The sequence below is a fragment of the Drosophila navojoa genome, chromosome 3 (genome assembly GCF_054131105.1).
Source record: "Drosophila navojoa isolate 15081-1374.11 chromosome 3, UAZ_NAV_1.0, whole genome shotgun sequence".
Taxonomy (NCBI): domain Eukaryota; kingdom Metazoa; phylum Arthropoda; class Insecta; order Diptera; family Drosophilidae; genus Drosophila; species Drosophila navojoa.
In genome coordinates, this window is record NC_142891.1 from 25,139,335 (window position 1) to 25,152,531 (window position 13,197).

Sequence of the window (13,197 nt, forward strand, 5' to 3'; positions counted from 1 at the left end):
TTGATTGAAAATTTTTCAATTAATATACATACAAGAAGAATAATGCCTGGCTATATAAAAGCGCCACAGATCTGTGGCTGTGAATGAATCTAGGAACCAGCGCTTTCTGAATTTTTTCGCAACGGCCTCCAGAACATCGCTATATCATTCGGTTTTCCAAATATGGGTAGATATGCCCACAGCGCCCATCGTTAATTGAAAAGCCATTGAAATCCAGCGCGTTTTGCTCGCTCCCAGTACGAAATGGACCTTTTATCGTTTATTTATTGCCGCGTTTCTTTTTTCTTTTTTCCATTTCGTAATTTTGATTGATGACTGACTTAATGTCAATTTTTTTGCCGCCGTTGCCGCTGTTGCTGCTGCTGCTGCTGTTGCTGTTGCTGTTGCCGTTGTCCAATGATAAATTAATAAAAACAGACGACTTTGTTTATTCTCTAGCCCCAGTCGCAGTTGGAGTCCCAGTCCCAGCCCAGGCTTCAGCGTCAGCTCCAGTGTTGGCTTTTTTTCGGCTGTTGTGTAACTGTGTGTAGTCGTCCCCCCTTTCGAATATAATTTGCTGTCATAAATCGTGGAGAACGTCGCTGTCGTGGCGGCCATCTTTTATTGTTTATTGTTTATTGTTTGCTTAACAAATTTTCAATGTATTTTTGTGCCCACACAATTTGCTTGCGTGCCTCCAACGACGCGTTGTTCGCTCCCCGGGCCATAAATCAAATTCCGACAGCGCATTGTCATTTAATCAATAATTTATAAACAATTTCGCATTGCACGTAGCCAGACAAAAACAAAAATATAGATATATGTATGTATGGAATATGTATATGTTCATATAAATTAAAACGTGGTGCGTGCATTTTCGCTTGCCATTCAACTAAATGGGAGCCTTAACCCATTTTAATGAGCACTGATTGAAATTAAGTATATAAATCATATGAATATATATATAATATATAATTATAATATATAATTTCGATTATGCACATATACAAATTAACGGATTCAAAGGGAAAACCCTTGTTAATACTAACGAGGGAAAGCCCACTGATGATGCCCTAGTCAATATGTAAGTGGATATTGCGATTATTCATTACTTATTTATAAAGATAGACTTTTGTGCTCTGCTCAATTTCAGCGCGAATCTCTCAAATGGAATTTTCAATAAGGCTGCAATTTGCCATTACAAATGTCGATTGGATGATTATATGACATGATGAATACGAGAGTTTATCAATATGTTGTAGATACTCGCAAGATCTATTGGCCTCGGAGGAATACGTTTGATGTTCAATTTATATTATTCAATCATTAATCGTAAAGACTTTTAATATGACAGCCAGCTAATAGCTTTTCCTGTGTCTGTCAATCACTCAGTCAGTTGGACTAAGTTGTAGTAAGGTCTTCAATCCAACCATCAACTGATCTACTATTTCATGTCTTCCAGTCACCGTGTCTTCCATCGTGCATTAACAAGCAGTCAATTAATCAGTTTTCTTCGTCAATCATGCAATCTTAAGCGATCTATCAATCACACGATCAGTTATCCAATGTCTTCCCGCCAATCGTCTAACAACCATCCACGATCAGTCCATCTATATCGCTCAGTCATTTATTTTTGCATCTCATTCAGCTATTTTTTTAGTCAAACTGTCAATAGTCAGTTTTTTATTGAATCAGTCAGTCAATCATTTAATACGTCAACTAGTCAGTTAGTCTGCTTTTCATTCTATCAGTCAGCCAGTTGATGAGTCTGCCGTTCAATCTGCCATCAGCCACCGGTGCTACCTATTCCCAAGATAAGAACTGCCGTATCCCTAGAACTTTCTGCCGCACAGCCATTACTCGAGCTCGCAAATCAATCATTCGATTCGAAATTTGCTAAGCTTCTGTGGTGTAGTGTGGGCCATACTGTCAACAATTCTAATTTTTTGTCGGGATCCACACGGTGCCTACGCCGCACTTGGGGCCGTCGGAAAGTACGTGTCAACTGACCGAAGAGGAGCCAAAGCGGAAAAAAATTAAATGTCAAAAATCCCGCAAGCGCCCAGAAGCTTTTGTCAGCTTTTAGAAAACAGTTAAGGGTGGACAGTAGCTGGAATTGGTCGGGGCCAAGAGAGAGAAAGAGGGAGCGAGCGAGAAAGGTGCACCTCGTTGGAGGTGCTGACGGCGACGTTGACGTCGACGCAGACGTTGGCGGCGCTTTTTGATTTTTGTTGTACTTTGCTGCTGAGCAAAGCGCAAAATCACTTTTGACGTTTTTTTTCTTGTGTCCGTTGGGGATTTTGTTGTTGTTGTTGTTGTTTATATTTTTTTGTATTTCATTTTTGTCTTTTGCCTTTTCAGTTTCTGTTGCCGTTTCTGCTTCTTTACTTCAATTTTTTGTTCGCTTTGTTGCTGCTTGAAGCGCGCGCCTCGTTTCGTTTTCATTATCCGAAGCGCGTCCAAATTCATTTCAAGTTTTGCCGCCGACGTCGAGTAGAGGCGTCTTTAGCTGTCCAACTGTTGGCTTTTGCTCGCCAGTCGCGTTAAGTCCAACATAAGTCGGCCTAAGCGTTTAAAAGCCTAAACGAATGCAGAGACACATGAGTATCTCCCTCTCTCTTTCTCTCTCTCTCTCTCTCGCGCTCGCGCTCTTTCTGGTCAGCAAAGCCAAGAAATAACAAAAATACAAAATACATAATAATCATCAGCATCTGGCGAGTGCGAGGGCGGGCGAGGGGCAGACCACTTGGGCATGGGGCATGACAAGCGACGTCCAGAGCCGCAGTCAGAGCCAGCTGTCAAGGCGGCTTTGTATTTTGTATTTTGCGCTCAAAACTTATACCAACTTGACAGTTGGAAGACAGTAGTATTTATAACGTCGGCCGTCGGCTGTCGTCCGCCGTGCCGGCCCGCCCCCTGGGAGCCCCGCCAGCTCGGCAAATAAAACAAAAATGAGACAAGACTGACAGCGGCTCAGCGAAAGAGTTAATACTGTGATTAAATGACCAGAAGAGTGCCACTGTCAGACAGATGGCCGATGGTGGGCGGCTTAAATGTTTGACAGCTTGATGCCAGCTCCGACTACGTCGCCGTCAACCGACAGCCAAGAGCCAAGAGCCAAGAGCCAGGAGCCGAGAGCTGAGGGCCTCTTGCCAGCCACTCTCTCTCTCATCCGCTCTCTCCTCCTCTATCTATCTCTCTCTGGCCACGTTGACAGACAGACGCCGGGGAGCTTGTTGAGCCTACACACAGAGACAGACATCGCAGCCATATTGATAGCAGCAAAAGTTTCCGCACGCTAACGATACAATCAATAAGCCGCTATGAAGACACGTCAATCAAATTAGTGCTAAAAAAATTAAAACAAAAACAAAAAAATTGAATTATAAAGATTCATAAAGAATTAAATGGTTTGTTTACCAATTGCCAGCATTCGTTGCTATTTTATTTTTATATATTATATTAACTTTTTTCTTCTAGTATTCTCTTTATAATTATTTCATACATAATATATTATAGTATCTATACCTTTAGACTTTAACAATTGTATTTTATTATAGAGTTCTTTGACATGGCATATAGTATACATCCATATATATTTAATTTCTCAATATCGATTGGAGAAACAATTTTATAATACAACGTATCTTGACATGCTATAATTAATATTGATAATAAAAAAATTAAATTGTGTCAGAATAAAAAATTCTCAATCAGAATATTCTAGAGAGCCTCGAGGTCGTTAATCGAAAGATTCCAGAACTTTAGAATAAGTTGTTAATATTTTATGCAATATTTATATAGATGCTATTTACGTAAGCGAACAAGGTAAATACCAAAATCTAAAAAATAAATACAAAAGTTAAAGGTGTATTCTCTGATCTGATCAACAACGACTTCACCTTATGGGTTATGGAGCTGTTAGCACTTAGACAGCCAATACTTCATAGCAGAAACGAGATACTTACAAAATACATACATACATATTTCTAGGAAAGATGTTAGATTGCTTAACTTCGAGGTGTTTACTGTTCCTAATTGCATTATATTATTCGAATTTGCTTTGCTCATAAGCAAGTCCTACCAAGAGGCCTTAAATGAATATACGATTATAGACTTTAACAATTTACACCGCTTGATTAGCAGCTTTTAGCACCTGTGTGTTTATGGGACTAAAATATGCAAACGGCCAATGAATAATAAAATATATACGTATATAATAATATTTACTTTGCATTAAATAATTAATAACAACAGAGCTAATATATACATAATTCACAAAGAATTATCACGAAACGATATAAATGCAAATTATCAATAAAGATTTATCTCGACGAGCTATGAAAGCCCAGAGTGCTGCTCCATTTGAATAAGCAATTTGTTGGATCAATGCTGATCCCTGCTTTGACATGCTCCTGGTATAAGTTTTCCCCAGAGATGCGCCCAATATATGTAAGAAGACGATGTTAAGCTGCTAGAGCCGGCCCATGCCATAAATTCATAGGTTTAGTAGGGGATGTGTGTGTGAGTGTGCGTGAGTGTGTGTGTCATAAACTCTATGATAAATCGCTGAGATCTGCAAACAACAATCAGGCAGCTTGAATAGAATGCTGCAGTGATAATCGTGTGCCAGGCGGCAATCAACGTCAACGTCAACAAACAGATCTTGCAAATCTCAAGATCAGAATCAACCGACTGGGTTATCTAAATGGCAGCCCAACGGAGCCCAAAGCAAACTAACCAAATGTCTGTATGAGCTGCTCTAAAATTAGACAACCAGCCAGCCAGCCCGCTGTCAGGGCAGCACGTTCACGAGACTCGAGATGAAAAGAGTCTCGGGACACGGAAGGCGGAGTGAGAGAGGGAGTGGGAGCATCGGAACTCGCGCGTTACGGCAATGTTTTCCTCCACAAATCCATGCAGATGCAAAGCTGTTTATTATCTTTGCCTCTACACTAAGTTGATAGTATATGGTATTACTTAAATTTACTATAGCGCTTGTCGCTTGTTTTCAAATGTTTCAAAAGAAAACACACGCCGAGACTGATGGGACACTTGTCAGGGGGCTTTTGCAATGCGTTGCCGTTGTCTGTTTATCTTGAAAATGCCTCAAATGCTACGGACGGGGTCTATTTTTAAATGATATAGCTCTTTACTTAGCGATGAGTATTACACATTCTGTTGACGAGGACAGCTTATTAGTTGAGCTCTCGAATCGGCAGTCAAACAAATTTTTAATTGCCCACACAAATTATCGCTGGGGTCTTACACCCGAAAATGGCATCGTAAAATTCTATAAAATATAATGCCATAGCTGGCGGACGACAGGCGCGATCTTAAGCCCTCCGAGTATGTGGCACATTAGCGTCATAAATTTCAATTTTAATTGCCATCGTATTTAGATTAGAGGGAGTGTGTGAGAGAGAGATAGAGAAAAAGAGGGGAAGATAGGGAGAGATACTATCGAATGGACGCCTCTCTATTGAAACCTTTGCCATTAGAATCTATTCCCGAATGGCACCAAAAACAGTTCCATTACTGCCCTCGAGCCGGTGGCATGACAAAGTGTCAACGCAAGCAAAGAAGAGAGGGGGGGGCTCTGCCAGAACTTATTAACGAATATGCAATGCACTTTCTTTACACAGAATGCTTCGAGGCTGATATCAGAATCAGAATGCCCAGATTAAAGTCGTTTACTTCATTTAGCATATTTTAAATCCCATAAACCAACTGAAAACCCACCAAGTCTTAACCAAATAGAATTACTTATCAAGTTTCTGTTGTCTCATCAAGCTGTCAAATTGAATAGAAAATCCCATAATACCACACAAAGCACACAGAGTATCACAGATCTTGAGACAGAGCATAACAAAATCGTGTCGAAGTGTTTAATAAATAACAAATCACCCAAAAGACCTCAGCGACAGACTACAACAACAACAAACAACAACAACTCGGAGAGGACTCGAGTATTCAGTAATAAACAAAAAACAGGCCGCGGCCAGCGCTTGAAATTTATGTGACTTGATCTGTTTTCAAGTGGGACGGACGTCTTATCAGTGGGTATTCCAGTACAGATTTACAATTAATTGCGAGCAATTGTGAACAGGCGTTCCTCAAGTACACACACACACACATGGACACACAATCAGTCAGTATGTGTCGATTAGTGCTAGACGTTGGTTTATTCATGTTCATAATTAATGAAATATCTTTGTGCAAATCATTTGGGAAACTACTCAACTTCATTAGCAGATCGTAAATAATGTCAGAAAGCGCAAGGCCTGAAATTTATGTGGCGGGCTAACTATGCATGCTGAATAATTTACAAAATTTTGAAAAAAAAAGAATAAATATATGGAAAGAAAGTCGAGCACAAAAGATACAAAACAAAAATTAAAAACAAAAACAGAAAAAAAGAAAATCCAACACAGAAACAATAGAATTTTAACAAGAAATATAATTTATAGCCACTTAAGTCATAAATTTATTTTTAATTTCGCCCAATTCACATTTACAACGCGCAGCGCAAACAACATCGCTCAGCCTCGCCAAGCCCCACATTTGAATACCCTATAACGGAGGTTGAAGCCCCAATCAGGTGGATTGATCTGGAACTAGATAAACAGAATGAATTTTTCATTATACGCACAACCATTGACAGAGGTGAAGCGACCCGTGATTAGCTAAAATTAACATATTATAATTATTATTGTGGATATTATTATGGTGATAGTCATTTAAATGATAAATAATAATAATAATATTTCGGTTGATAATGGCTTCTAATTATCATTATTATTATAATGCATCAAGATCATTATTATAATTAATATTAATATTATTCACATTATGTATTATAATTACAATAAGTACTGAAAATTATTCAATTGTAGACTCACTGGTCATTATCAGCAATATTGCTAATATTCGAATTATTATTTTTGTGTAGTATCTCATTATTATTGTAACTATTATTATTCATAATATTGTTCTTAATAGTATCCCTACTTTTATAATAATACTTTTTTTATTTATCAGCATTATTGTTAAGTATCAATTAACGACTTAGAGTTCAGTTCATTAGCCTTTTTATTTGTTCATTAGTACACAACTTTTTATTTTTTTTCACATTAAATTACATTATATTTTTTTTAAGTGCCCAAATATTTTACTCAATTTCAGAGCTCAGACTTTATTGTCATCATAAATTAATTTTTATGACATACATATTTCGACAAAATGAACAATTTTGTTTTTTATTTTTTGCAAATATTTAAATAAATGTATATATGCACCTTAAAAGAAATAAATATGCTTAGATAACTTAAGTTATATGGTGTTATGCCACTTTCTAAGAAAAATTCGACCCTTTTTTAAATTATTGCAGAAAATAACAAAAATAGCTTAAGCTTACAAATCTTCTAGTAAGAGCAAGAGTAATCGGGCTTCGTAGTTGTACAGTGAAGCCTCTATTTCTTGGCTTGAGATAGTTTGCGTTGGGGCTACAAAAGAAATGAAATACTGAAAGACCAAGATTTACGTCTTTTTGGCTGTTTATTTTTCTTTGCCGCTTTCATGAATCTTCAAGTTTATTATTGTTGTCTGTTTTGTTGTTGCTGCTGCTGCTGTTGCTGTTGCTGCTGTTGCTTCTGGTAGCAACAAATTTAACACCCAGACAGTAGTAAATAAGCGGGTTATAAAAGGCAACTAATTACAAGTTGCGGCCGCCAGATCTCATATGCTAAAAGCTAAAATTTTAATATGTATATGAAAGAGAGAGACATAGAGAGAGAGAGAGAGAGAGAGAGAGAGAGAGAGAGATATGTATTTGTATTTACATATATTGGTCTATGGATATGGAATACCTTCCCTCGTTTAAATGTATGTAAATGTTTTGTTTTTCGGGGACCCTTTTCTTTATTGTCTTAATGAACAAAGGCGACGGCTTCTAGATGAGACAAATGTATCTCGTTTGAGCGCAAAACACAAATGTTTAAAACAATAATAAATTATCATTGTTGTTGCTGCCGTGGCTGCTGCTGCTGCTGCTGCTGCTGACTGTTGTTGTTGTTCCCTTGCCTTTTATCGCTTGATAATCGCTGGTCATTAGTCATTTTGGCCTCAACCTAAAGTATTGTATGTTTTCTATATAGCAATACATCTGACTCTGACTCTGTTGCTGTTTCTGCTGTTGTTGTTGTTGTCGTTGCCACGCCAAAAAGAGTAATGTGAGCAACAACGGTGGCAGCAGCAGCTGCTGCTGCTGTTGCTGTTGCTGTTGCTTGTTATGTCTGTCTCTTCATTTGGTCCGCAGCACCAGCACCAGCAGCAGCAGCAGCAGCAACAACAACATGAGCTGGCTCAACGTTTAATAAATCGTGTACTGTCGCCTTTTATTGTTGCGGCGATGTTTCAAATTTTATTTATTTATCTGCTGCCGCTGAATTGGCTTAATAATGTGGCCAACAACAGGCAGCGACAGCAACAACAACAGCAACAGCAACAACAGCCGCAGCGGGTCAAGCACATATTTAGCTACTTCTGGCGATATAACACTTTGGCTATCGGCTATCTTGACAGTGCATGAAATATTTATGCTCCTTAGATTATTTGGGGTGTATTAGGCCGGCACCATCGAAACCGAAAACTATTCGCCATAACTCACTGAAGTATGACCACCGACTATATATAGATATACAGGCATATATACATATGTATATACAGCTACCGAATGTATCTGTATCTGTATCTGTATCTGTATCTGCATCTGCATCTGCATCTGTATCTGTATCTGTATCTGTATCTGTATCTGTATCTGTATCTGTATCTGTATCTGTATCTGTATCTGTATCTGTATCTGTATCTGTATCTGTATCTGTATCTGTATCTGTATCTGTATCTGTATCTGTATCTGTATCTGTATCTGTATCTGTATCTGTATCTGTATCTGTATCTGTATCTGTATCTGTATCTGTATCTGATCTGTATCTGTATCTGTATCTGTATCTGTATCTGTATCTGTATCTGTATCTGTATCTGTATCTGTATCTGTATCTGTATCTGTATCTGTATCTGTATCTGTATCTGTATCTGTATCTGTATCTGTATCTGTATCTGTATCTGTATCTGTATCTGTATCTGTATCTGTATCTGTATCTGTATCTGTATCTGTATCTGTATCTGTATCTGTATCTGTATCTGTATCTGTATCTGTATCTGTATCTGTATCTGTATCTGTATCTGTATCTGTATCTGTATCTGTATCTGTATCTGTATCTGTATCTGTATCTGTATCTGTATCTGTATCTGTATCTGTATCTGTATCTGTATCTGTATCTGTATCTGTATCTGTATCTGTATCTGTATCTGTATCTGTATCTGTATCTGTATCTGTATCTGTATCTGTATCTGTATCTGTATCTGTATCTGTATCTGTATCTGTATCTGTGCCTGTAACTGTAACTGTATCTGTATACACTCATATCACTATCAACTCTAAAATTGACCCGATTTCCAAAGAGCTATATAAATTACAAATGCAAAGTAAGCCTATCGAATCTAAGTCCCTTAAGGAACTGCATAAGCCCCCGAGGCCTTGCGCTGCCATATTATTTATTATGGCTAAATGTGTGGACAGGCAGGCTGGCAGTCAAAGCAAAACAATTTAGCCACTGACCAGCAGCGATACGTGCTCATATATCTATCGACAATCTCTATCTGTCCATCTATCAATAATATATTACGGAGGTAGTTCCAAAAACTGTCGGCGGCACCTTTGAAGTGTCAATTTGAGCCGCCAACGTGGCCAAAAGTATTTCTCGCCTGAGGTGGGTGGGTTATAGGTGCCAGCCGTGGCAATAATCACAGCAGCTGAAGTATTTATGTCGCAGTAAAGGCCTTGCAGAGCCCTAAATTTTCCTGACTTACCCACAGCCAAATATATCTTAATGTGTGTATAAAATAATGCTATATTTTATTCCCTGTTACGTGACAAAGGCTGCACTCGCCCTTATCGCCACATATATTTATATATTTATGTATACATATTATATTATTCAGATATTCAATGCGGATTTTTATGCTCAGGAAACCAAGTATCTCTATCTCGCAGATACCTCGCTCTGGTAAAAATATGAAAATAATGCCTGCCAAGTGCTTGTTGACAGTCGCCGCTGTTGTCGTGTCAGCTACAAATGTCACTTGACAAAAAAGAGACTAAAATTAATATTAACATCGGCACAAAACATCGAGCGACCGCCCATACGAACGCCAGCTCCGATGCTAGCCAAAAGGGAAAGTGTCAAGCGAAACATTATAAAAATGACACGAGGAAGCCATAAATATTAAAAACAACAGCAGCACCAGCAACAGCACCAGCAGCAGCAACAGCAGCAACAATGTCACAACATCTTCGCAGCGGGGGTGTCTCTCTCAAGAATTACACAGAAAAATGATCAAGGAGTTGACAGCGGCGGCAGCATCGCCACTTGAGCAACAACTAAAAGATACAAATGTATCCGCTAGTCGATTAGCTGCATGCCCTGCGTCTGGCTGCGACACGCATGATTGACGCCCCTCCAGGAGGGCAAACACGAACATTTTAATGACTTTGACGTAATTTATAACAAAGCTGTTAATTAGCTGCGACGACTATGCTGACATCACTCATCATCTGGCCATATAATTTATGGAGGGCTCAGGCTCCGAACAGGGGCAACAGCTGTCAATTGAGCCAAGGATATATGTCCTTGGTTAAATTTATACAGTCATAGAAATGGGATTGTATTTCGAGAACAATGCGAGTTCGGTGAGCCGAGGTAAGCTGGAGCTGAGACAAAAGTAAATATGAATATGAAAAGCAATTGGGTGGGAAATGATTCAGCATTAGATATGGATTGATCGAGTTCGTTATAATGAATTACTAAGTTCATTCATTGATTATTAGCAGTAAGATATTTAATTATTATTTTATATTATATTTTATATTGTTTAAAATGAATAAAAACATTGTGAGCAATTCAGAACAGTTATATACTGATATAGACAGACGTTCATGAAGGCTTTTCATGGAATCGAACTCTATTTCCGTTGCCTATTTCATAGACATCAACAGTTATATATTACTGTGATATTGTCCATTTGAGCATTTGATATATGATTCGATTTGGATCATTTATGTGGGTCGCTCGACTCGTGACAAGAATGTCTAATTCCGACAGCAAGTGTATACAAATAGCAAATGTATTTTAAATCGCTCAAGAGGCGGGCTTATCACTTACATAAGCAACAATTTGAACCCGAAGAGTCAGTCGCTAATCTAAAGCGACACCTCATAAATCAGCCTGGCAGGCCGCGAGTAAATCATCAGATCTTAAATGTCAAGCTGTCGCCGTGACGCTATATCAATTCGATTCAGCTGTACTAAAAATCACGGCAAGGCATTGTCAACAATCAAGTTTTATATGATCGTCGCCACGATTTATATGATCGCAATGGAGCGAATCAAATGCACGATTAAACTCGTTTTTTCCAAGCTCATCGAGCGAGTACCCTTCCAATAAATTTAGACATCTTATAGCACCATCTTTATGAATTCATTTCACAAACTAAAGAAAGTACTGTCTACATAGGATAATAGTACAGATTTCTTATGAAAGTTCAGCTATCTAGTGAGATAATTATTTTAGAGGGTATTTGCCATTCGTTCAGCGCACTACCACTACTTGTTTGTTGTGATTATAAATTATGGTCAGCTCCTCGCACTGTTTAATCGTAACATCTATATGCGAGCAAGCCAATAAAATAGATTTTATTGCCATATAGCCATAAGTTAGAGCGCATATATGACTTGTTAGTATGGGGCTGCCATAAATAATGTTCCTAATGCCGGGGCATAAAGAGGAATATCAAAATATCTTTTCAAAATCACAGCCGATCGATTATGGTTAATTTCATGGTGGCCATAAAGCACTACCGGGCCTTCACTTTGCAATTGTGATATCATTCTATATTGTTGAATCACAAGACTCGTACGTAAGAATATAGAGCAAATTGTCCATAAATCGAGTCACATTTTCGATGAAGTGATATTTATTTTCGGTAATCGTAAAGTGTGTGTGTCAGAAATAGAACTCAAGTTGTTGATTGTTCTGATTTTATAGTAAGTATATTTTCTTTCACTCTATATTTGAGATATAAGTATTATCAATGAATATTAAAAAATATTTAATAAAAATTAATTTAATTACATTTTTAAAAAAGCATTTTTTGCCTTGGGCTCGTCCGGGATTTGAACCCGGGACCTCCCGCACCCTAAGCGGAAATCATACCCCTAGACCAACGAGCCAGCTGCCTGAAGTCAAACAATTTCAATATAAAAGCAGCGCAAAGAGAGATCACAAGACATGCAGCCAAAAGAAGTGCAAGAGAGGCCCCATTGTGGGAGCGAGAGAGCCAAAGAGGCAAGACCAACTCTACGCGGCTCTCTCTACTCCAATGCACCAAGATAGGCAGCAACAAGCACTTGAGCAGAGAAAAAGCAAAGCAAAGCCAGTCTATTTATAGCACAAAAAGTTGCCATGCCGCTCGTCTAGCGTTTGTTGTTGTTGCTTTTGTTGTTTCTGTCTCTGCTGCTGCTCTTGAGTGTTGACAACAAAACAAATTGTTTAACATGGACAACACAACAATGCGAAAGAAATATGATGCATGTAAATAAATTCAATTTGGAACAACACAAAATCAAAATGGAAGACAGCGCACAAGCAACAACAACAACGACAACAATGATATGGGCAACAACAGTAAAAATACGACAGCAATAAAAACACGATCAACAGATCTTTCAACAGAAATTGAACAATCAAAAAAATTATTACTGTAAATCAGAGCAAGAAAAAAAACAGTCAAGTAGAGAACCACAAAAAACTTGAAGTCGAATAGTAAATACGCTATTTGGCTTAGGGTATTTAGAGAGAGGGCGAGTTGTACAAGAGCTGACAATATAATCTATGTATATAGAGTTTAACTATTTGATAGAGAAATTACTTTTATGTCAATAACAAGCGTAATGAAACATTTGATAGACTTTTGATAAGGGCAACAGAAACAGAAAATAAACTAAAAATAAGGTCGCACTGTTTGCCCATTCCGATTGTCCAATTACTATATGTACATACGTATCTGCATAGGGGCAATCGAAAGAACTATAGCAAAATC

At 38.1% G+C, this 13,197-nt stretch overlaps 1 non-coding gene across 1 annotated transcript; it reads right to left on the reverse strand.

Moving 5' to 3' along the window:
• Positions 1-12,256: 12,256 nt before the first annotated feature.
• On the reverse strand, positions 12,257-12,328 carry TRNAP-AGG (transfer RNA proline (anticodon AGG)). Its single transcript has one exon. It is a non-coding gene; the product is annotated as a tRNA-Pro (tRNA).
• Between the last annotated feature and the right edge of the window lie 869 nt (positions 12,329-13,197).